Below are 23,194 nucleotides of genomic sequence, written 5' to 3'. Positions count from 1 at the left end.
CAATTCATGGATTGTGATTAGAACAGAAAGTCACCCCTCCCAAAGTAGATTTGGAGAGCGGAAACAAACCAATGGCACAAAAGTTGTACAATTTGATTGCCCATTATCTGCATCTAACTGGTTAGGGTCTGGGAGAGATGAAACACAAGGAAATGCAGACTTATTCATCAATAAATTGAGTAAAAACTGCCAACAGAGAAAATTTTATGAATTATAAGGGCTGGACTTGGTCAAGGCCTCCTCCCGCCCAAAGTGCCGCCGATGGCTGCTGAGGTACTGGACGGTATTTTCGGCAGGGTTTTCATCGCCGAGGTCCCTCGAAGGTCGGCGGGCAGCAAATCAACAACGTATGCCACCAGTCTGGGCGACAGTGGGCAGGAGGTCTCATTCTCGGCGGCAGAGGCGCTTGCCGCCCAAGTGCCGCCAATGATGGAGTCAGGCCCATGGAGGGCCGAAGAGGTAAAAATAAAAATCATCACCAACAAAAAAAAAACATCTGAGGACCTTCAGGGGACCCCATCCAGGTAAGTACCGTAAAGACTTTTAAAAACATTCCGCTTACCTTTTTTACAGGACCTTGACACTCACCATTCAGGACAGAGCTGCCTGCACTCAGCGATCCACCGCTGTCCTGCTGCCGACTCCAGCCGACTCTCGCCCGCACCAATCTGGCATCTTGGAGTCTATTTACGTGCATCGGCCGTCCACTGACGTCGGCGGGCGCTTCCCGGTGGCTCTTCTCTCCCCCCCCGCTCCAGGCCACGATGAAAGTGGCACTAGGCGGTTCAAGCAGAGGAATGTCGGCGGCTGTGGGCAGGAGTCAGCAGCAGTGGGCGGTTAGTTCATCAAAATCGGCCCCATAGACTCACACCAGCTGTATTATTTTAACAGTATGACCTGAAAAAAGATTTTTTTCATCAGTAAATGGTTTCTATCAAAGTTTATAGATCTTAACTAAACAATGACATCAGATGCATTGTTCAATAGTCAAAAATTAATTGTGCAACAGCACTCTTACACAATTTTTCACGTTCCTTGCAATGCATTTAACTTTTAAAAATTTTGTTCTTAGGATGTGAGCCACATTTGTTGACCATCCATAACTGTACTGAAAAGGTATTGGTGGACCTTTTTCTTGAACTACTCGAGTCTTTATGATGATGATGTTTCCACAATGGTTTAAGTGGGGAATTCTAGAACTGTGACGCAGCGACGATAAAAGAACAATGATATTTAACCAAGTCAGGATGATGTGTGACAGAGGGAAACTTGCAGGTAGTGATGTTCCAATGACATTACTACTCTTATCCTTCTCAGCAGTAGAGGTTACAGAGCTGGGAAGTGATGTTAAATTAAGCTTGGCGTGCAGTTATAGCATATCTTATAGATAGTCCATACTGTAACCACAGTGTATCAGTGATTGAAGAGGTGGATATTGAGTTTCGTGGTGGGGCATCAATCAAGCGGACCGTTCTGTCCTGGATGATGTCAAACGTCTTGAATCTTGTTGTGCCTACACCAATTCAAGCGAGCGATGAGTGCTCCATCACACTCCTGACTCGAGCTTTGTAGATGGAGAAGCACTGAGGGGTTATGAGATGGGCATTAATTGCAGAATCCTGATTCTGCCTGCTCTTGCAGCCATGGTACTGACATTGCTGGTCGAGTGACCTCCAAGATGTTGATGGTGCAGATCGTTGGGCTAAAGATGATTGGTGTGGTGTCTCTGCACCTTGTTACAAACTCACACGAGGCATGGATATATCAGACACGGTCACTCTGTGACCTTCACTTTATTTCCAGGACTGAAGAGTGCTGATCCTGGGTGGGACCTCCCCTTTTATACTCGGAAGCCAAGGTGAGGAGCTCACTCCCTGTGGTCAGGGTGTGCATTACAAGGGTACAGGTACAGTATGCATGAGTTACTGTTACATACTTATAGTCATTGCAAGATGGTGAAATACATGACATCACCTCCCCCCTGAGGTCTTTTAGTTTCAGAGGTTAAGTCTATCGGGTGGTCGCCGCAGTTGTGGCTCTCTCGTGGAGCGCCGCAGTTGTGGCTCTGCTGGCTGAGCCTCAGCACGCGTCTCTGTCACTTGAGGTGATTCCGGCCTGTCCGGGCTGGCCGCAGGGACTGTGCATGCTGAGAGCTGTCTTAGTTGCTCGTGCGCTGGCAGTGGTGTGGGTGCTATCTCATCATGCTCTTCTTCCGGTTCCTCCGTGTCTGCACGGAACCTTGTCTTTACTTGGTCCAAGTGTTTGCGGCATATCTGCCCATTGTTTAGTCTGACCACCATGATCCTGTTTCCTTCTTTGCCAATTACAGTGCCCTCAAGCCATTTGGGTCCCAAAGCATGGTTAAGAACAAATACCGGGTCATCTATTTCTATACACCTCCCACTTGAGCCTCGATCATGGAGCTCGGTTTGGAATTGGCGCTTGCCCTCAACAATGTCTGCCAGGGCTGGGTGAATGAGGAACAGCCGCGTCTTGAGCGTGTGTTTCATGAGGAGTTCCGCTGGCGGGACTCCTGTGAGCGAGTGCGGCCGGGACCTGTAGGCCAGCAGGAGCCGCGATAGGCGGTACTGAAGGGAGGGTCCTTGGATGCGTAGCATGCCCTGCTTTATGACTTGGACCGCCCGTTCCGCCTGGCCATTGGAGGCCGGCTTGAACGGCGCTGTCCGGACATGCTTGATCCCATTGCTCGACATAAACTCCTGGAATTCATGGCTGGTAAACATGGGCCATTATCGCTGACCAGGATGTCCGGCAAGCCGTGGGTCGTGAAAACCGTATGCAGACTCTCCACAGTGATGGATGTCGTGCACGAGTTCAATATGATGCACTCGATCCACTTCGAGTATGCAATGACAACGATCAGGAACATTTTCCCCATGAACGGGCCCGCATAGTCCACGTGAATACATGACCATGGCCTGGTGGGCCAGGGCCACGGGCTGAGTGGGGCCTCCCTGGGGGCATTGCCCAGCTAGGCACACGTCGTGCACCTGTGAATCCAGTGTTCCAGGTCTGAGTCAATCCCCGGCCACCACACGTGGGACCGGGCAATGGCCTTCATTAATACAATGCCTGGGTGCTCACTGTGGAGTTCCCTGATGAACGCTTCCCTTCCTTTCTGGGGCATGACTACCCAGCTGCTCCATAACAGGCAGTCGGCTTGGACGGAGAGTTCATCCATCCGTCTCTGAAACGGCCTGACTTCCTCGGGGCACGCCCTGTGTGCGGGCGCCCAGTCCCCAGTCAGGACACATTTCTTTATCATGGATAGGAGGGGGTCCCTGTTGGTCCAGAGTTTGATTTGGCGGGCTGTGATGGGGAAGCCCGCAGTGGTCAAAAGCCTCAACGGCCATGACCATCTCGGCATTCTGCTCCGACGCCCCCTCGGTGGTGGCCAGTGGGAGCCTGCTGAGCGCGTCAGCGCAATTTTCGATGTCTGGCCGGTTCTGTATGGTGTCGTCATATGTGGCCAGCGTGAGGGCCCATCGCTGTATGCGAGCTGACGCATTAGCATTGACAGCCTTGCTGTCGGACAACAGGGATGTTAACGGCTTGTGTTCCGTCTCTAGCTCGAACCGTCTACCGAAAAGGTACTGGTGCATCTTTTTCACACCGTACACACACGCGAGTACCTCCTTCTCGACCATCCCGTATCCACGCTCTGCCTGGGAGAGCAACCTGGAGGCGTAAGCCATCGGTTGGAGTTGGCCGTGATTGTTATCCTGCTGCAAAACACACCCAACCCCGTAGGATGATGCATCGCATGTTAAAACCAGTTTTTTACAGGGGTCATACAAAGTCAACAGTTTGTTGGAACATAGTAGGTTCCTCGCCACCTGATGTTGACAATCCCCCCAGACCATTCACAACCTTTACGAAGGAGCATGTGTAATGGCTCCAACAATGTGCTTAAGTTCGGCAGGAAGTTCCCAAAATAGTTCAAGAGTCCCAGGAATGATCGCAACTCCAACGTGTTGCCGGGCCTGGGCGCCCGGCGAATCACCTCAGTTTTTGATTCAGTGGGCCGGATCCCATCTGCGGCAACCCTCCTGCCCAGGAACTCGACCTCTGGGGCCAAAAACACGCACTTGGCCTTTTTCAGCCGCAGGCCTACCCGTTTCAATCGGCGTAGCACCTCCTCCAGGTTGCGGAGGTGTTCCTCAGTGTCTCGACCCGTTATAAGGATGTCGTCTTGGAATACGATTGTTCCAGGGATGAATTTGAGCAAGCTTTCCATGTTTCGCTGAAAGATAGCCGCTGCCGAACGAATGCCAAACGGGCACTTATTGTAAACAAATAATCCTTTGTGTGTTGTGATGGTGGTCAGAAACTTGGATTCTTCAGCCAGTTCCTGAGTCATGTAGGCCAAAGTGAGGTCCAGCTTCATGAACAGCTTACCACCTGCCAGCATGGCAAAAAGGTCCTCCGCTCTCGGGCGCGGGTATTGGTCTTGCAGCGACATTCGGTTGATGGTGGCTTTGTAGTCGCCACAAATCCTAACCGAGCCATCTGCTTTGAGGACGGGAACAATGGGACTTGCCCAGCCGCTGAATTCAACGGGCGAAATTATGCCGTCTCTGAGCAGCCTGTCCAGTTCACTTTCAATTTTTTCACGCATCACGTATGGCACCGCTCTGGCTTTGTGGTGCACTGGTCTGGCATCCGGAGTGATGTGTATCACTACTTTGGTGCCTTTGAACGTTCTGACACCGGGTTGAAAGAGTGACTCGAATTTTTGCAATACCTGCGAGCATGAACTTCGCTCCACGGATGAAATGGCGCGCACATCCCCCATTTCCAATTCATCTCAGCTAGCCAACTCCTCCCCAAGAGCGCGGGGCCATTTCCCGGAACAATCCAGAGTGGCAGCCGGTTCTGTGATCCATTATGCGTTACCACCAAGTTTGCATTGCCCAGCACTGGGATGATCTCTTTGATGTAACGTATGTAGCTGTGTCTCAATGCGTTCCAATTTGGGCCTGCGAGCTCTGTATGACCATAGTCTCTCAAATTGTTGGGCGCTCATGAGGGATTGGCTCGCTCTGGTCTCCAGCTCCATGTGCCATTCAGTAAGACTTTCATCATCATGGGTGGCGTTTTGGTGTGTGAGCTGTGGACGTCGGCTACATGAACTCTCTGAACTTCATCATCCATGGTTGTTCCCCAGGCCTCATCCTGCATTTCAGACCCCTCGTCTGGATCGTCTGTCTCGCAGACTAGCCTCGCTACTGCTTTTTTGCACATCCTGGCCAGGTGTCCACTGACATTACAAATCCTACAGGTGTAAAGTTGGAACCTGCAGATTTTTGCAGTGTGTCTGCCCCCACATCTCCAACATGAGCTGAGATTTCTGTTAACAAAAGGGCTATTCCCAGGCATTCCTCTCTGATGGCTCGTTTGAATGTTTCTAAGCACTCTGATGGAGGGTGTTAATTGTCCCATCACACGATGCATTGTTCCTCGTGATGGCGTGAATTGCTGATCCCATTTCCATTGTCCCTGTTGCAGGCCCACCCTAGCTGCCTGGACGGTGTCGAATTGCCCTTGCCTGCCTGCCTGGACGGTGTCGAATTGCCCTTGCCTGTGGGGTTCTGTGTCCTTTTTACAACATTAACTCCCTGGTTCATCGCAACATTGAAACCAGGGCTGTGTGCGTAAATTAGCTTGATCTCCTCTTCCTCTGCCATGAAGGTCTGAGCTATCAACGTGCCTCTTCTAAAGTCAAATCCTTAGTCTTTATGAGCTTCCTGAAAATGCCAGCATGATTAATGCCCTCAATGAAAAAGTCCCTTAACATCTCCCCCCTGCAGGCATCGGAGAACTTACAAAGACTGGCCAACGCCGCAGTTCCGCCACGAAGTCCGAGATGTTTTGACCCTCCCGACGCCGGTGAGAGTAGAACCGGTGCCAGGCCATGTGTACGCTACTTGCCGGCTTGAGATGCTCACTGATCAGCTGGCTGAGCTCTCCGAAGGACTTGTCCGCTGGCTTTTAGGTGTGAGCAGGTCTTTCATCAGCGCATACATCTGTGGCCCACAGCTGGTCAGTAGATGCGACCTCCGCTTGTTAGCCGCTGTCTCTTCCAGCCAGTCCTTTGTGACAAAGTTCTGCTGGAGTCTTTCCACAAAGTCGTCCCAGTCCTCACCCACACAGTAGCGTTCCTCTGTGCCACCGGTGGCCATCCTCGTGGTTCGGTGATTCCCGATTCTCGTCGCCAGATGTGGTGTCTCTGCACCTTGTTACAAACTCACACGAGGCATGGATATATCAGACACGGTCACTCTGTGACCTTCACTTTATTTCCAGGACTGAAAAGTGCTGATCCTGGATGGGACCTCCCCTTTTATATCTGGAAGCCCAGGTGAGGAGCTCATTCCCTGTGGTCAGGGTGTGCATTACAAGGGTACAGGTACAGTATGCATGAGTTACAGTTACATACTTACAGTCATTGCAAGATGGTGAAATACATGACAGTTGGGCTAAGAACGCTGCCTTACAGAACTTTGTCAGCCATGTCCTTCGGCTGCAATGATTGACTTCTGATAACCACAGCTATCTTCCTGTGTGTCATGTACAGCTATAGCTACTGAAGTGTTTCGCATTTACCTCACTTTTTCTTGGTGCAATACTTAGTCAAATGCTGCCTTGATGTTAAAGCTCGGTACTCTCACCTCTCTTCTGGCATTCAACTCTTGCATCTGTATCTGTATCAAAGCTGTGATGAGGACAGAAGCTGACTGGAACCTGAACTGAGCATTCATGAACAAGTTATTAGAAAGTAAGTATCGCTTGATGACTGTTTCCATCACTTTGCTGAATATTGTCAGTGCAGCCAATAGGCCAGTTTAGATTTGTCCAATTTCTTTTGTGGATTGGACATACCTAAGCAATGTTCCACATTGTCAGATAGATGTCAGTGTCATAGTTGCACCGGAATAGCTTGGCTAAGGGTTAGTTTTGGCATGCAGGTCTTTAGCACTACAAGCAGGATGTTATCAGAACCCATTGCCTTTATTGTACACAGTGCACTTCACCACTTTGTAATGTCACATGGAGTGAAGTAGATTGGCTGGACATTGTGATCATGGGGCACTTGGGAGGAGACCAAATGGTATTATGCACTTGGCACTTTTTGCTGAAGACATTTGCAAACAAGGGAGGCGTTGTACACTTTTCGAAGCTCAAAAATGGGAAACTCGCGAACTAAAGTACTGGGCAGTGCGCGCTCTGAGAGAGGCCTGGGGTGGGGAGGACCTTACAAATATAACACAAAAACATTCCCAAAACATTGCCCACGCCACCACAACATAAATCGCTGAAAAAATTAAAAGAACAAACACCCGCACTTACCTTTGTTGTACTTTACCTTCCTCATTGCCATTGGCATGGCAGGACCACACTGATTTCCCAGGCGGTGATTGCGGGCGTATTTCCGGGCAGACGGATTGAGTAAGTGGCCAAACTACTGACTGTGTCACAACGAGAGGCATTGCACACCCGGCGCAGATTTTCCCCGTGGTGCTGCTGAGCGTCGCCGCAAAAATGGACGGGAGGATTGCAAAAGGGCGCAGGAGACCTGAACGCCACCTATCACGCCGCTCCGGGGCGAAACCCGGACGCAAAGAACTGGAAAATCCAGCCCTTAATCTTTCTGGAATATTGTGAGCACAAGCACTGTTTCAAAGTTCTGAATCATACCTAATGTCACCAGTGTAGTTACTCAATCAGTAAAGGAGTGTAGATGAGGAATCATTATATGTTACAAAGTTTCTGGGCAAAACAAATTTCTGTGAACCCTTAAAACAGCCTACTCTGGAGCTCTGCTTTAAATTCATCACAGTGGCTACTGGAATATATTTTATTATTACTGTAGCTGGCAGCCCAGATTTTCCAATCAGTACTGCCCATTTTGCTGGCATTAACATGGATGACTCAGATTGTAAAAGAGACCAGAATTCCATTTTGCGGAACTCCACCCACTTTGGCATCCATCCAATTTTATGCTATGCTTTCCAGTAGCCAGTACCCTGTCAAAATTAGGCATGAGCTTCTTTTGAATATTCATTTGGGGATTAGGTGTCATTTCCTGACATGCAAGTGGGAAAAATATGTATTAATTTGATACAATTGTGATAATTTTGCAAAAGAATTCTGAGTTTTGAGACAAAACTATGGGTTGTACCTGTTTATGCCTTCATAAATGCAACATAAAAATGAACTCTTTTCCATTCAGATTTTGGAACATTAGTTTTGGACCCATGAGACATAAACACTTGTAATATAAAGTATCATTTGTGATTCATTTTGAGTTGGATCTATAAAGTAGGCATAAAGTAACCAGAAGGTATATGTAAAATCAGATACAGATATACAACTATAACCAAAGTAAATTGTATGTGCTTGCTCATAATTTTCTGGACAATTAGGATTTCCCCCAAGGAATGACTTTTACAATAGTTTATATCACTCTGATGCTATAGCTTTCTGTGGCATGCATTGGAAATGATCTGCAATTTAGTTTTGTAAACTAAGATTTGGGAGTTCAAAAAATGCCTTATGTTGTTCCATTCTCACCTTTTTTCTCCTGTTGTGAGGGCTTCTTCTTTGTTCCCAGGTCATTATTTTTTTTAATCTTATGCAATGACTCACACAGATTCACAAGACCAATGAAGTAGTATTGGGTTTATTGTTGTTCATAATTTTGGAGAGTCATATTGGGATCTTCAATGACCGAGAAGACCCATGACAACATTGTTATGACTACAAACTTATTGGCAGCAATCTGTCAGGGCACGAGGAGCCGTATTTTCCTTTGTTCAACCATTTCTGAAAATGTGGTATGCAGAAACAGTGGTGTAGTATCAGTGGAAAGTGCTATAGTTTGCATTGTTCTAGAACTGTTTCTATTGAAAAATGGATTCTTGGGAATGAGTGAAAAGATAAAGACCAAGGCCAATTACGAGAAACTTATTTAGTATTATGAACTCAAGTTTCGGCCTGAGTTGCTCCTATTTTTTTGGAGCAACTAGTTTAGAATGGAGCATCTTAGCAATTGCAATTCTCGGCACTTAGTTTGCTCCAGTTCTAGATCGAATAGTTTCATTTTAGAACATATTTTTTTTCAAAAGGGGGTGTGTCCAGCCACTTACGCCTGTTTTGCAAGGTTAGGCAGTGAAAACTTAGTCCAAGCTAACTTAGAATGGAGTAAGTGTAGATTTGTGTACACTCAAAAAAACCTTGCCTACACTTATAAATCAGGCGCAGGGAACGAGAGATGGGGAGGGGTGGGGGGGGGTGGGGGAAGTGGGAAGTTTACAAACATTAAACACTTCACTTTTACAAATAAAGAGCCATCATCAATAATAAATGAAAAAAAATCAATAAATCAATCAAAATAAATAAATAAATAAATAATTTTTAAAATCAATAAATAAAAAATTAAGTTTCTACTCACCTACTGCAGCACCGTGGGCCCTCCAACAGCATGCTGGGATGCACACACCCCTACCCCCCGCCCCTGCCAGTGTCTCTCTCTCTCTCTCTCTCTGTCTCTGTCAGTGTCTCTCTCTCTCTGTTTCTGTCAGTGTCTCTCTCGCTCTGTCTCTGTCAGTGTCTCTCTCTCTCTGTCAGTTTCTCTGTGTTTTTGACAGCGAGTGGTGGGGGGACAGAGGGGGGAGGGGGAGGGGTGGAGGAGGGGGAGGGAGGTGAGGAGAGGGGAGAGGAGGAGGAGGGGGCGAGGGGTTGGAGGGGGGAGAGGAGAGGGGGGAGAGGAGAGAAGGGGGGAGAGAGAGGAGTGGGGTGTTCTGAACGGGAGGGGGTGGAGGTTGAACGGGCCTCGCCTCCGCCGCCGAAGAAGCCGGGTCTCCGCCGCTGACACTTCAGGCAGGGCCCACCCCCAGCGAGATGCCAGGCAGGCAGACCCCGCCCCGACAACGGAGGGAGGGGGGGAGAGTTGGGGGGGGGGGGGGGAGGCTGAACGGGCCCGGCCGCCGCCGACATGGAAGCCGGGCTGCCGCCGCCGACACTCCGGACAAGGCCCGCCCACAGCGAGGTGCTGGGCAGGCGGGCCCCGCCGACGATTGAGGAGCTACTGCACATGCGCACGCACTCTAGCGTGCATGTGCAGAGGACCTGGCTCCGCCCCCGACCCCGACCCCTTGTGCTACGCCGAGCACGAAGACGTCCTGAGGAGCTCGCAGAATCACAAGGTAAGTTTTCGGCGTCATTTTTATTCCATAAAGTAGGCGCATCTTATGGAGGTGTGCCATTTTTACAGAGGGCGGAAACTTGGGCCCATGGAGGCTTATATAAAGGAAATTAAACGTAGTTATATCGAGGAAAAGTAGAAAAGCAGCAAGATTTCAAGGTGTCACCACAGAGTTGATATTAATGAATAATTCAGAGGAATTTCCAGGTGCACGGGAACAGGAAGAGCGGGCAAATTCAACACACATAGATGAACAAGGCACCACAGGGGGCATAGAAATATGGGTGGGTTTTTCCATATTTTAAGAAGGTAAACAAGGTTCCATTTTACCATGCACTTACCTAGAAACACTTCAACTGTAACAAACAATAGCAGTGGCTGAGGCTAGTTTCCTCGAGGTTCAGGGTATCATGCAGACATTTTACATGCCTACCAACAATCCAATGGTATACTTAAATAAGGGTTGTTATTCCATCAAAGTACAAATGTCCAACCTTCACCAGAAAATCATACATATCATCGACACTTCCCGGAGAGTTGAAACATTTTTCATTCTAAGGTAATCAAATCTGACACATCTCTTTAAAGAAAGAGAAAGAAGGACAGATTGCTGCCCCCTTATAGATATCTGGTGCACCTCTAGCTGATGAAATTTCTGCACAACCTGCATACCCTAACAGTGAACAATACTGAGGCACACAATAGGGATCGCATTGAGCAGACAAGTAGAGTGCTAAAATAATACTTCAGATGCCTAGAATGGCGAAGACTTGGAAGAGCACAGCAACCACAAGCAGGTAACCACCCACTACAGGCAAGGAAGAGTTCACTGCCCAATTCCTTTGTAAACTTTGCAACTGGTCACTATTACTTTCCATTGAATGTATTTTCAAATCACGAAACAACTAGTCTAATGGTCCTCCCTTCAAACATAGAGCTCCTGCTGTGTTTCCATTATGTAATCCATTAGGACACTCTGCAAACACTGTGAAATGACATTTACAACCTTGCTATTGAACTATTTCACAAAAGAAATGTTCACTCCACAGCTGAATTCAACAGCTTTCAATCAATAAGTAACTTGTGAGCTATTTGCAAAGTGTTATAAAGTCATTATTAAAAGTGTTTTGGCTGTTTTTTTGCTACTCAAATTTACAAATCATATTACATAAATACATTAGCAGGCCATAAATGGGTTAAAAAAGGTTTTTTTTTAATTATTATTTTTAGCATTTTCAGCAAACAAATAGGAAAATATACCCCTAGGCTGTTACCAATATTGTGAAAAATAGGCTCAGATATTCAAATGATAACTGCTGACCTTTGCTTTTGCACTGAAACCATGCTCCATGACCCTCTGATAGGATGTCAGATGTGTCTAGGTTGCAAGTTAAGCACAAGTGCAGCTGCAGCTTTCAAGAAGTGTGGAATATCAGAAATTGGCATAAAGGATTCCCTTGGGTAGTGTTTTTAGTTCTGCTACATACACTGATATTGAAAGCCAGCCGAGGGGGTAGTGCTTTCTCAAGGTATTATGGTTTGACATGTCCAATGTAGTTGTTAAATTTGCAGCAGCAGGAAGTCATAAACACACACAATGGAAAGTTGTAATTTCAATCTTGTCACCATATGTTGAAAAAGATGGACACTTTAGAACACTCATCCTTTTGTCACCCTTTTTAATGTTCAGTTGGGTGCTCTCAGGATTCTACTTTTTTCAAATTTCAAGGATGCAAGGCTGCAGTTTAGAAGGCGAGACCGGACCCAGTTAGTACGTTTGAATAAGAGCCATTAGCAAGTGCTTTCTGAATCACTGGATTTGAATGTGGGAAATAACATTAAAATATGCAAAAATATTTGATTCATTTTGTAAAACTTTGCTACAAAATAACAAATTATTGCTCATTGTGTAATGTTTCTTTCACACAATAAGAGTTTGTGATGGATGATAGGATAACAGGATAAAAAATAATTGCAGCTAACATGACAAGAGTGCTCTGCAAAAAGTGCTCTGCAAAAAATATTTGCATAGTTTTGTAAAAAAATTACTGCAAAATAAATTATTATTCATTGTGTAATGCTTCTTTCACACAACAAAAGAGTTTGTGCCAGATGAAAGGAAAAATATAATTGCAGTTAACCTAACAAGGGTACAGTCTTTTCAATGGAGCAAGGGAAAGATTATGTGTTTTTTATCTAAACACTTTTGAAGAGAGAAAATCTCTAAATGTTAAAGCTTTTTGGGACCTATTTACCAAAGGTCTCCACCATGTTTGTCCTGTGATGGGGTTTCTTGGGGGTAAGCAAGGTCTTTATGATAAAAAAAACCATTGCAGAGTAATTGGCTAACTATAAGGAAACCAGCCTTCTGTGAGAGGGGCATTTCCCCGCCCCCCAAATTCTTAATTCTTCTGCCAGACCTGCTAGCATTGGGTTCAGTGGCTGCCCATGATTCCAATTTTTTGCCCCCACCCCACAGGTCCCTTGGCTGCACCAACGCAGACACAGGTGCTCAACAACTCCAGGAATTCTGTCAGGGTTAGGTGCACAACTTTGCAGTGCAGAGGAAGTCACACTCCACTACTGTTACGATGGTGGATCAGAATAGCAGATTTTCAATCCCGACAAATGTAGGCTATAACCGAATAAAGAATTTTCATTTTTACTGCAATACCTTAATTGAGGCAATGCAAGTTTTTAAAATTAGCTCCCAACACATATAGATCAAATGATGGATACATCTTCGTAAATCAGTTCTATGTATCCATTTTAATGATCAAATACTAGTTAAAAATCATTCTCAAATTAGAAACTCATCGGTTGAAATCATGCTGTGTGATAACAGTAATAAATGTGCTAAAATTGCATTCTTCTGTTTACTACTTTAACAAAGATATTAACTTGTTGAAAATAAATTAGAAATAGTATGACTCACAAATTTTAGGTGTTTATTCTGGGCATTCCTCAGTGTCACCATCACCACTCATTCCTGTAAGCCATTTGCATACCTTACTATCCAAGTATGTTTTATCCTGTCTGATATCTAGCTAAATGAGAGCATGACCGAAGGATCATAATAGGAGAATACTCACTCTGTACACTGCCTACAGAAATATAACAGCTACCACCCATGTGAATTATTTTGTCTGAATGGAAGGTGGACTGAATAAGCACTGTACCCAGATGAGGAACAGGCTTTGGACCAATATGTGATTTAATTTACATAAATACATGAATGAACAATATATAGGGCCCAATTTTTGGCCAGTACAAATTTCTGGCGCACTCACCAAAGGTCTGCTGCTTTTGTGGAGCGATTAGGGCGCCATAAATCTTCAGGCCCATTTTGACCGCTCCCCAGCCTCTCCTCAATGGTGGAGCAGCGTGGCAACTCGGTTCAGTGGCGGAGCCAGGCCCTGGCACTGAAAACAGTGCCAGGACCTCTGCATATGCGCGCTAAAGTGTGCGCGCATGTGCAGTAGCTCCTCGCAGTCCAACGCTGTGTGGGAGGGGCCGAAGCACGCCGTCCCTACCCTGGCCTGCCGCACACTCTGATATCGAAGGATCGCAGACCGGTGTGAGCATTGACTTGGTGCAGAGCCAGGATGGCAAGGAGAATTCACAGGACACCAAAGAGGAGAGCATTGACAGCCAAAAGTGCCCAGTGTTCATCTTCCCACTCAACCTGGAGGACTTGGATTTCGAGCAGCACGTTGTGAAGCACTTTGTTTACGAGTGTCCAGTGTGCCAAAGGACCTTTCCAGAGAACAGGCAAGCTGCCTATGAAGACCATGTGCAGTCCCATTTTATGGAGGCCAACTGAGGGGCAAACAACAAACCAGTTTTCTCTAGCCTCGCTTCCCCTGCCTTGTCTCTAGCATTCTGTGCATCTTCCAGTACTCTGGTATCCTGTGCATCCCCCATCCTCAACTGCCTTAGCCTATCAAGTCTGGGAGGTCACTGCCGATACAATCAGGTCTGATTTGGCACATCTGGTGCTTATTTCAAGGATGGTTTCGGCAGTGCAGTAGCTCCTGGCAGGCCATTTCTGCAAACTCGCGCTGCAGGATGTGTGGGAGGGGCCCGAAGCACGCCGTCCCTAGCCCAGACCGAATGGGCTCCCTCATCGGTGGCCTGCTGCATTCCCTAAGATAGGACTTCTATTTTTTATTTGTTATTTACTGATTGATTTTGGTGCTTTAGGTGCAGGGTTCCTTCTATTTTATTTGTTCATTAATTGCTTATTACTTTTTGTGCTTTGTTTGGTGCTTGGTGGTGCTTTAAATGTAGTTACTTGCACCGATTCCTTAACTGTCAGTAAGGTCTTTCTGTGTGGACAAAAGTGAACACATACGCTGTCCTAAGTTAGTTTAGTCCAACTTTTTTCTGGCAAAATTGGCATAAATGGTGTAAGTGGCTGGGAACGCCCCCTTTTGAAAAAAAACTGACCTAACAAAAAACCTAACTAACTTACTTACACTGGCGCAAATTAAATGGCCATATTTGCAACTAAAAAGATACACCAGAAAAATAAAGTTACACCAAGAAAAACGGTGCAACTCATGGGGAAATTTGGGCCCATAGTGTGGCTTTCTAAACAAGGGTCCTAACACAGAAGACCACTAGCACTTTCACTTAACACTTTCAAAGCTAAGCTGGCTTAGACTCAAAGCACAAACAGCTTTTTCTGCTGACTGTGAAATCCTAGAAAACTCTGTGGCTGAGAGAGAGATTGACCCATATGTCTCAGAGCATTCACCCTTAAGACAGTCAGTTAAGATTTCCATCCAGCGAGCTATCAATCACAGAGGGCTTCAGAATGAGGTCTGTCCTTAGAATGGTGGCCATTCAATATACCTTCATGATATAATTAATGATGCCAGAATGGCTATTCAATATTGAATGAACACAATCTCTGCTGTTGGCCTGAGATGCTTGTCAAGGAATATGCTCAGTGGAGATTTTTCACTGTTCACAGCTCCAGCATCTCACACAAGTAAGCAACATTGATGCTGCTATGCCTAGAGTTAAAATTCTGTGCTCCCCACAGCCCCCCTCCCAATTTAGGAAACAGTGAGTGACATCAATGTATCTCCTTACAATTCATCCTAACAGTACAAAAATCATGTAAGATTTTTTTTAAACAATTTTTAAATTAAATTTGTAATGTTTCCATACTGCTAGGATCATTTTGCACAATGATCACTGATCAGACACATCAATCAGACTTTCAAATCTCAGTACTCATGTACAAATTTCTATGTGAGAGGTGTCAGTCATTCTAATGAATGCATATATTTTTTGTAATTTTGGGGAAATAATTATATTTTAGCATCAGACAAGACTACACCATCTTGGAGGGCAATGCTGTTTTAAATTTCAATGAAACTTGGCTTCAACCAGGATGAGACTGGGGACTGTATCTTCACAACTATAAAATAGTCAGGAGATAGAGAAGTTATTCTGGGTTGAGTAAAGAAATGTAAGGGAACTGTTACCATATTGGAGTACATTAATTGGGAAAGAAAATGAGGATGTGATTTGTAGTCAATTTAGAGAGATATTCAGTTGTATGACTTGTAATTATATAGGATTTTAATCATTCTAAGGGATATTTGAATATAGGATGAATAAAGCACAGGTTAACTATATTCCTACCAGGAGTTATGCTCCTGTGAAGTGCCTTGGGACATTTTATTATGTTAAAGACGCTATATAAATGCAAGATGTTTTTATTGTTATAAATTAGGAGCATCTAAGACAGTAGTTCCATGCATAAATTAAGAGCTTCAAGCAAATATAGATATTTAAAAAGAGGTATTTTATAAATACAGAAGGAAACTATGGCAAATATAAAAGTATAGAAGGGAACCAAAAATAATTAGGACAGCTAAGGCAGTATGAAAGAAGTCTGAAAGTGAACATAAAGGGAAAGAGCAATGGGTTGTATCAATACATAAGCGGGGTCATTTTCTTGGGTCTGCGTCAAAGCACACTGGATCACCTGGGCACAGTGGATACCTGAAAATCAGGCAGGTTGGAGCACATGCCTTTTTAGGAACTCAAGAATACCAAGACAGAAATAGGTCATTCAACTATTTGTGCCTGTTCCACCATTCTATTACATTTTGGCTGATCTGAACCTCAACGCAATGGTTCTGATTTTCAGCACGGCCTCCGCCCGCCCAAGTGCCACCCAAAGTGCTGCCGATGGCCACCGAGGTACCGGACGGTACTTTGGGCGGGATATTAATGAAGAAGGTCCCTCCAAGGTCGGTGGGCGGCAAATGGACGACATACGCCACCAATCTGGGCGGCAGCGGGCTGGAGCTCGCATTCTCGGCGGCAGAGGCGCTTGCCGCCCAAATGCCGCCGAGGATGGAGTCGGGCCCACGGAGGGTCGAAGACCTGAAAAAAAAACAACAGCAAAAAATTAAAAAAGCATTCGAAGACCTTCAGGGGATCCCATCCAGGTAAGTCACTGTTGAAAAAAAGTATTAAAATGTTCACTTACCTTTTTTTTCAGGTTCTTCATACTCACCGACAGAGACAGACCAGTCTCCAGCCAGCGGTCCACCCCCGTTCTGCCGCCAAGTCCCGCTGACTCCCACCCACAGGAATCTGGGAGCTCGGCGGGCGGGAGCTCAGTTGCGTCACTCGGCCGTCCGCTGACGTCAGTGGGCGGTTCCCAGCGACTCTCCCCTCCCGCCTGAAAGTGGCACTGGGCGGATTTTCAGAAGGAATGTCGGCGGCAGTGGGCGGCAGTCCGCGGTAGTGGGCAGTGAGGTGCTGAAAATCAGCCCCAATTTATCTGCCGTTGCTCCATATTGCAATACCCTGACCTAACAAAGATCCCAGGCTTGAAAATTTCAATTGATCCAGCATCCACAGCCTTTTGGGAAAAAGAATTCCAAATTTCCACCACTCTTTGTAAGGAAGAAATATTTCCTGATTTCACTCCTGACTGGCTCAGCTCTTAATTATAAGATCAGAGTGACTCCTGACAACGAACTGGAAGCTACCAGAAGCTGTGCAAATTAAAAAAATAACAGGCAAATTAAATAAATAACGTTCACAATGGCTCATGTAGCTCTGCAGTCGAGAGCCCCCAACCACCCTAGCTTGGCAGAAAACCATTTTTAAGCGCTCAGTAATTAGCATGATTTTTCTCCTGCACTAATCTGAACTTTTGAAGGACCTTAAACTTCTGGAACGCATTCCCTCCCTCAATCTTCCCTTCCTCCGACAATCTACAGCTGTTTAAAAGCCGAGCTTGCTGTCACCTCACCGTTACTTAGTCTTCTCGTTCCTTCTCAACTTTTGGTATCACAGCATTTGCTCTTCACCCCGCATTTGCCAGTTTAAAAACAATGAATCTATTTCATCACTTGTCACGGCTGTCAACACGGGAGCTGTTAGGAGAAATATCTGATCAGAAACACTGAATCAAATCACAATCCCGTTTCAAACAAGTGGCTCATACTTGAATAAATTCTACAATTCACACAATTAATAAATTAAACTACAAATTAGCAAGATTTAAAAAAAATATATATATATATATAAAAATCTATATTTACAGAAAATGCTGGCAATCTCAGCAGGTCAAGCAGCATCTGTGGAGAGAAACAGAGTCAACGTTTCAGGTTGATCGCACTTCGTCAGAACCTGCAGGTCACCGACCTGAAACGTTAACTCTGTTTCTCCCCACAGATGCTGCCTGACCCGCTGAGATTCACAGCATTTTCTGGTTTTATTTCAGATTTCAGCATGCGCAGTATTTTGCTTTTGTATTAAGATTTTTTTTAATCCGCCTCTTTATTCCTCATTTTGGAAGTCCGGCCACAACAAACAAACAAAACACTGGAACTACGCATGCGCAAGTACTTTGGTTAGTTGGTAGCAGTTGCGTCCTTATAAGATTATGCCCCCTGATTTCACCAAGATCAAGGGAGAAGGCAAGAGAGACAGAGAGAGAGAGAAGGCGAGAGAGAGAGAGAGAGGTGAGAAAGTGAGAGAGAGAGAAGGCGAGAGAGAGAGATAGAGAGAGAGAAGGCGAAAGAGAGAGAGGAGAGAGAGAGAGAGAAGGTGAGAAAGAGAGAGAGAGAGAGAGAGAAGGCGAGGGAGAGAGAGAGAGAGAGAGAGATAGAGAGAGAGAAGGCGAGGTTCCTTTGCAGCAACAATCAGCAATATCATAGGAAATTGTATTAAAGAAATATTTTTAAGATGCCAAAATGAGACCTTCCATGACAAAGGTAATTAATGCAGCAAAATTTGAATACTTCATCAAAAAAATACATAACTTTTGATTAATTGACTTTAGCTGGGAGATTTAGCTTAATGATAACTTTTGCAGTATATTGGAAGATTATTAAATATTTTCAAATTTAAATTTAATTTAATTTAAAGATTTTGCATTTTGAGATTCTGGTCTCTGTGAAACCTTTTTTTTAAGTTTTCTTTTATTTCCACTTTTTCCAATTTTTGTCCTTCTCAAGTTTTGCAGTCAGTAAGTTCATTAACTGAAAATTGAGAATAAGGATAATAAAGCAGAATGATGGTGTGTTGTAGCAAGCACATGTGTATGTATGCCTGTATCTATGTTTGCAGGATACAGTGTGTGGGTAGATGGGTGAAAAATGAGAATAAATTAGATATTAATATGATAACATTTAAAATTAATCCAATAATATTTAAATAACTTAAAAGGTCAAGCTGCACCTACTAAAGCTTTTACAATCAACATTATTTGAGAAGGAGTATGATATAAGCACAAACTTACTCGTAAATCTATTCTGTACAAAGTTAATTCATCAATATTGTTATTACTAAATAGTTGGCTCTTCTATGATTGTATGAGGGACTGTCTATTTGGCAAACCTAATTTGTTTGCAAACACTCAATTTCATGCTATAAAAGGTCTTACTGTATTATAAAATTATGTTTTAATTGGTTTGACATTGTTTTGAAGTGCATGCAGCTCTCGGTGCTTGGTTTGGGTAAGATTTGATCATTTGCTTTAGAAGTTTACATTCTAAGGGCCCAATTTTCTCCAACCCCTTTTTACCTTAAATGCACCGACTTTGCGCACTGGAAACGGTGCCGAAAAAAGTGGCCCCACCTGCCCGCTCTGCCGAGTCTCTGGTGTCCCAGTGTGGCGTAGATAGTGAAATGGGGGGGCGGCGCATCAGCCTAGCCTAGAAAACACTGCCGGCAGCTGCGCGCATGCGCAGTGAAATCTGCGAACATGCTCCTCACCCTCCCAGCGTGTCCTGCGGGCTGTGAGCAGGACCCGATGCTCGTAGCCCCTATCCCCGGCCGAAGGGACGCCCCGATGTTCGCCGCACCCTATCCCTGGCCGAGTGGCCTCCCGCACCGGCTGGCCGGCCCGCTGACTTCCCGGGCTGAGGTAGGACTTGAGTTTTATTTTTTATTTATTGATGGTTGTGCTTTGTTTAGTGAGGAGAGTTTTGATTGGGGGGGGCGGGGGGGGGGAGTGGGGGCGGAGGAGGAGGAGAGTCTTTTTTGGGGGGGGGGTGAAGAAAGAGTGTTTTGATGGGGTGGGGGGCGGAATTTAAAAAAAACTTGATTCTGGCATAAAGGTAGGACTTCTATTTTTTATTTGTTATTGATTGAGTGCTTATTACTTTTTGTGGTTTGTTTAGTGCATTGTAAGTCTTGGTGCAGGTCCTCAGCTTCCTTGTATTTTTTATTTGTTATTGAATGCTTATTTTTGTGCTTTGTTTCGTGCTTTGTAATTCTTGGTGCTTTAAATGTACTAACCTGCGGCAAATTCTTAACTGCCTGCAAGGTTTTTGCTGGCCACATACGCTGACCTAAGTCGATTTGGAGCAAGTTTTAGCTGGCGAAAGTGGCATAAATGGCCAAAACTGGCGCAAGTGTCTGGGAACGCCTACTTTTGAAAAAAAAACTGAACTAAAAAAAAATTGTACCTAACTGACTTACCCTGGAGCAAAGTTTTTGGGGAAAATGGCATTTTTTAACTTACGCCAGAAAAAACAACTTACTCTAAAAAAATTGATGCAAGTCATGGCCAAAATTACTCCATCAGTAGCTGAGCTATATAAAGAAGTTTGATTGCCAGCCAGTGCTGAATTAGCTAAGAAGGTGATAGAGATGGTACGATTAGTCATAGCTGCCTGAGTTAGGGGAAAATCGATTAGGATTTCTAATTCTGAGATTTATATCCAGCACACCATACTGTAAATTCAGCAGGCTCAACTCTGATGTCTCCCAGAGATGTGTACACCTTCAATATCAAGACTCACACATGGAAAATGGCCCGACCAAGGAGTAATTTGGGTGAAATTGGGTTTGATACCGCCGTTTTTGGGGTGCTATGAGTGCCCTCAGGGTTCTAAAATGGCGCCCGTGGCATGCGTGCACACTTCTGAAGCGAAGCTTGATAAAGGGGTTAGAGCGCTCATACCTAATGTCCACCACACTGCCATTTTGGAACTCCATGCCCTCTCCTAACCTCGCACAGCTGAACACGCATTAAGTATCATGAAGGACCACGCACCAGCATTATTTAAAGTGATTATCAAACATTTACGGGTTAATTGCTGGTTTATTTTTTTGGGCAGCTACTACAACTCTATGGGGCCCAAGTTTCCACATGATTTGCGCCTGATTTTTAGGAGCAACTGGTGGAGAACGGACTATCTTAGAAATCGCAATTCTCCACGTTTTTTTTTCTGCAGTTCTAGTCAAGTAGAACAGTTCTACTTTAGAACAGAATTTTTTCTTCAAGAGGGGGCGTGTCCGGCCACTGACGCCTGATTTAAAAGTTTCCACAGTGAAAACGTACTCCAAACTAAAGTAGAATGGAGCAAGTGAAGATTTTTGTAGAACTGAAAAAACCTGTTCTACACATTAAAAAATCAGGCGCAGGTTACAAATTAGGCGTCCAGAACGAGGTGGGGGGCGGGGGGGAGGGGAACTCATTAAATTCTACAATCAATCCTTATTTATACTTCTACAAATATTATACAAATAAATCCAACCTGAATAAACATTTATAAGCAAAGAAAAGATTAAATAAACCATCTTCCTACCTGTGTGAAAGTGCTTCAGCCATCGTTCGAAGGAAACCGCCGTTTGTTGCCGCGCAAGGGAGAGAGGGGAAGGAGACAGCGGCTTGTTGCTACGCAGGAGAGGGAGGGGAAGGAGACAGCGGCTTGTTGCCGTGGAGGGAGGGGAGGGAGGGGAAGGAGACAGCGGCTTGTTGCTACGCAGGGGAGGGAGGGGAAGGAGACAGCGGCTTGTTGCCGCGGAGGGGAGGGAGGGGAAGGAGACAGTGAGAAGGGTAGCCTCAGTGCTGATGTCCTGATGGCAATGTGGTTTTATTAAAAAATTTTCAAAAATTAAACAGCTACAAAGAACTACAAAAATGACCGAGTGCCAATGTTTTTTTCACACTGAGCACGTGCGAACGCTCCAACGCGCACGAGCAGCGTTGCCGGCAGGAAAAAAACTAATTTAAATAGTACCCGCCCCCTCCCACTTACAAAATCGGCACGAGTGTAGGCCCCGCCCCCCTGGGTGCCGCGCCAAACAGACAAGGAGCTGCAAAGCGCTCGAGAATAGCGCGTTTTTTTTCTGGCGCCGTTTTAGGCGTGAAAAACGGGCGCCCAGCTCAGAGGGGCGTCCGTTTTTTATCCTGTGGAAACTTGGGCCCATTACGTTTTGGTGCTTTCCATAGTTATTTCAGGTTTCAGAAGTATGCATGGGGTAGTGTCGCAGGTGCTGAAGTTCTTTTTGATCATTTCAAGGCTTCTGCACAAATCAGTTGCTACTGATGCACAATCTTGTCATCATAAGGGAACAGCAATTGCCAGCATCTGCCAGGCAAGAAACTGAGAAGCAGGAGCACGAGGTGGGTGAAGAGGAAGACGAGGAAGAGGAGGAGGTGAAAGAGGAAGAGAGGCTGTAACCTAGACAGCCCCTTTCTGCCCGGCCTGAACTAATTCAAGTGCGATACCAGTAATCTCAACCTCAATTCTCTATTCACCAACATTGCCACACTCCTTACATTCTCTCTGTCACTGACCATCACATCGTCCTTTTGGCCACAATGTAAAAATAAAAGTCAACACAAAATACACATTCAAAAACAAATTTATAAATTATATCTTGCCACATTGCATACAAACTTAAACTAACCAGTCTTGTGCATTCCCTTTGTGCCTGTCTTCCGTATGCCTTTGCCTGTCCTAGAGCTCCTACGAAGTGCTACCTCAGTGGCTGCAGCATGGCTGGTAAAGGCTGCTATATTTCAGTGGAGGAGACTGCAAACAGCCTTGGAGTACAACCTTGAGCAGCTCTGGGCCAGAAGGCTCGGCTTCAGACTGCACCATCTCGGCATGGGCGGCAGCGCCTGACCTTGCATGGCAGCAGTCTGAGCTTCCACTGCAGCTTTCAGACTTTTGGTGGAAGTTGCTTGTGCTGCAATGGAAGCTGAGACATCGGCCATCAGGCGCTGCATCATGGTTGGGTCCACAAGTGTTTTGATGGAGTTTGCCACAGTCCATGTTGGAAAGAATGGACTACGAGCTCTGTGTGTCCCTGACCACTCCATTCTCCCCCCTCCCTCCCAAATCGATTATGGCGGGGGCTGCTGGCATTCATGTACATTCAAGTTCCGGTAAGTGGGTTTTGCATTTTTTTTTGTGTGTGGTTCCGTGGTGCGACAAGTGTGTTGGATGCCTTATCGATGCAGTGACAGTGCGTGAGGACAAGCTAGTTCTGGAGCTGCTGGGTTGTGACCCTGCAGTCTGGTGGTGACTCAGTGCCTGGTGCTGGCAGAGGGAACCCGGTTGGCTCGCGTGGCCTGCTCTCGAGGCTGTTGCTGTAGTCCCGAGCATCGGGACAGTTCACAGATGCCTGTGACCTCCCTGTTCTTTCTTTGCACCCTGGGTCACAGCTGCTCCCTGAGGAGCTATT

General features: G+C 45.6%; 1 protein-coding gene across 1 annotated transcript in view; it reads right to left on the bottom strand.

Moving 5' to 3' along the window:
* The window catches only part of tcerg1l (transcription elongation regulator 1 like), a 947,310-nt gene that overhangs the window by 730,370 nt on the left and 193,746 nt on the right, over positions 1 to 23,194 (bottom strand). The gene's annotated exons all lie outside the window — the stretch shown is intronic.

Source organism: Pristiophorus japonicus, chromosome 3, assembly GCF_044704955.1.
Source record: "Pristiophorus japonicus isolate sPriJap1 chromosome 3, sPriJap1.hap1, whole genome shotgun sequence".
NCBI lineage: Eukaryota > Metazoa > Chordata > Chondrichthyes > Pristiophoridae > Pristiophorus > Pristiophorus japonicus.
The sequence above is the reverse complement of the archived record's forward strand: the minus strand, read 5'-3'. Positions and strand labels throughout refer to the sequence as shown.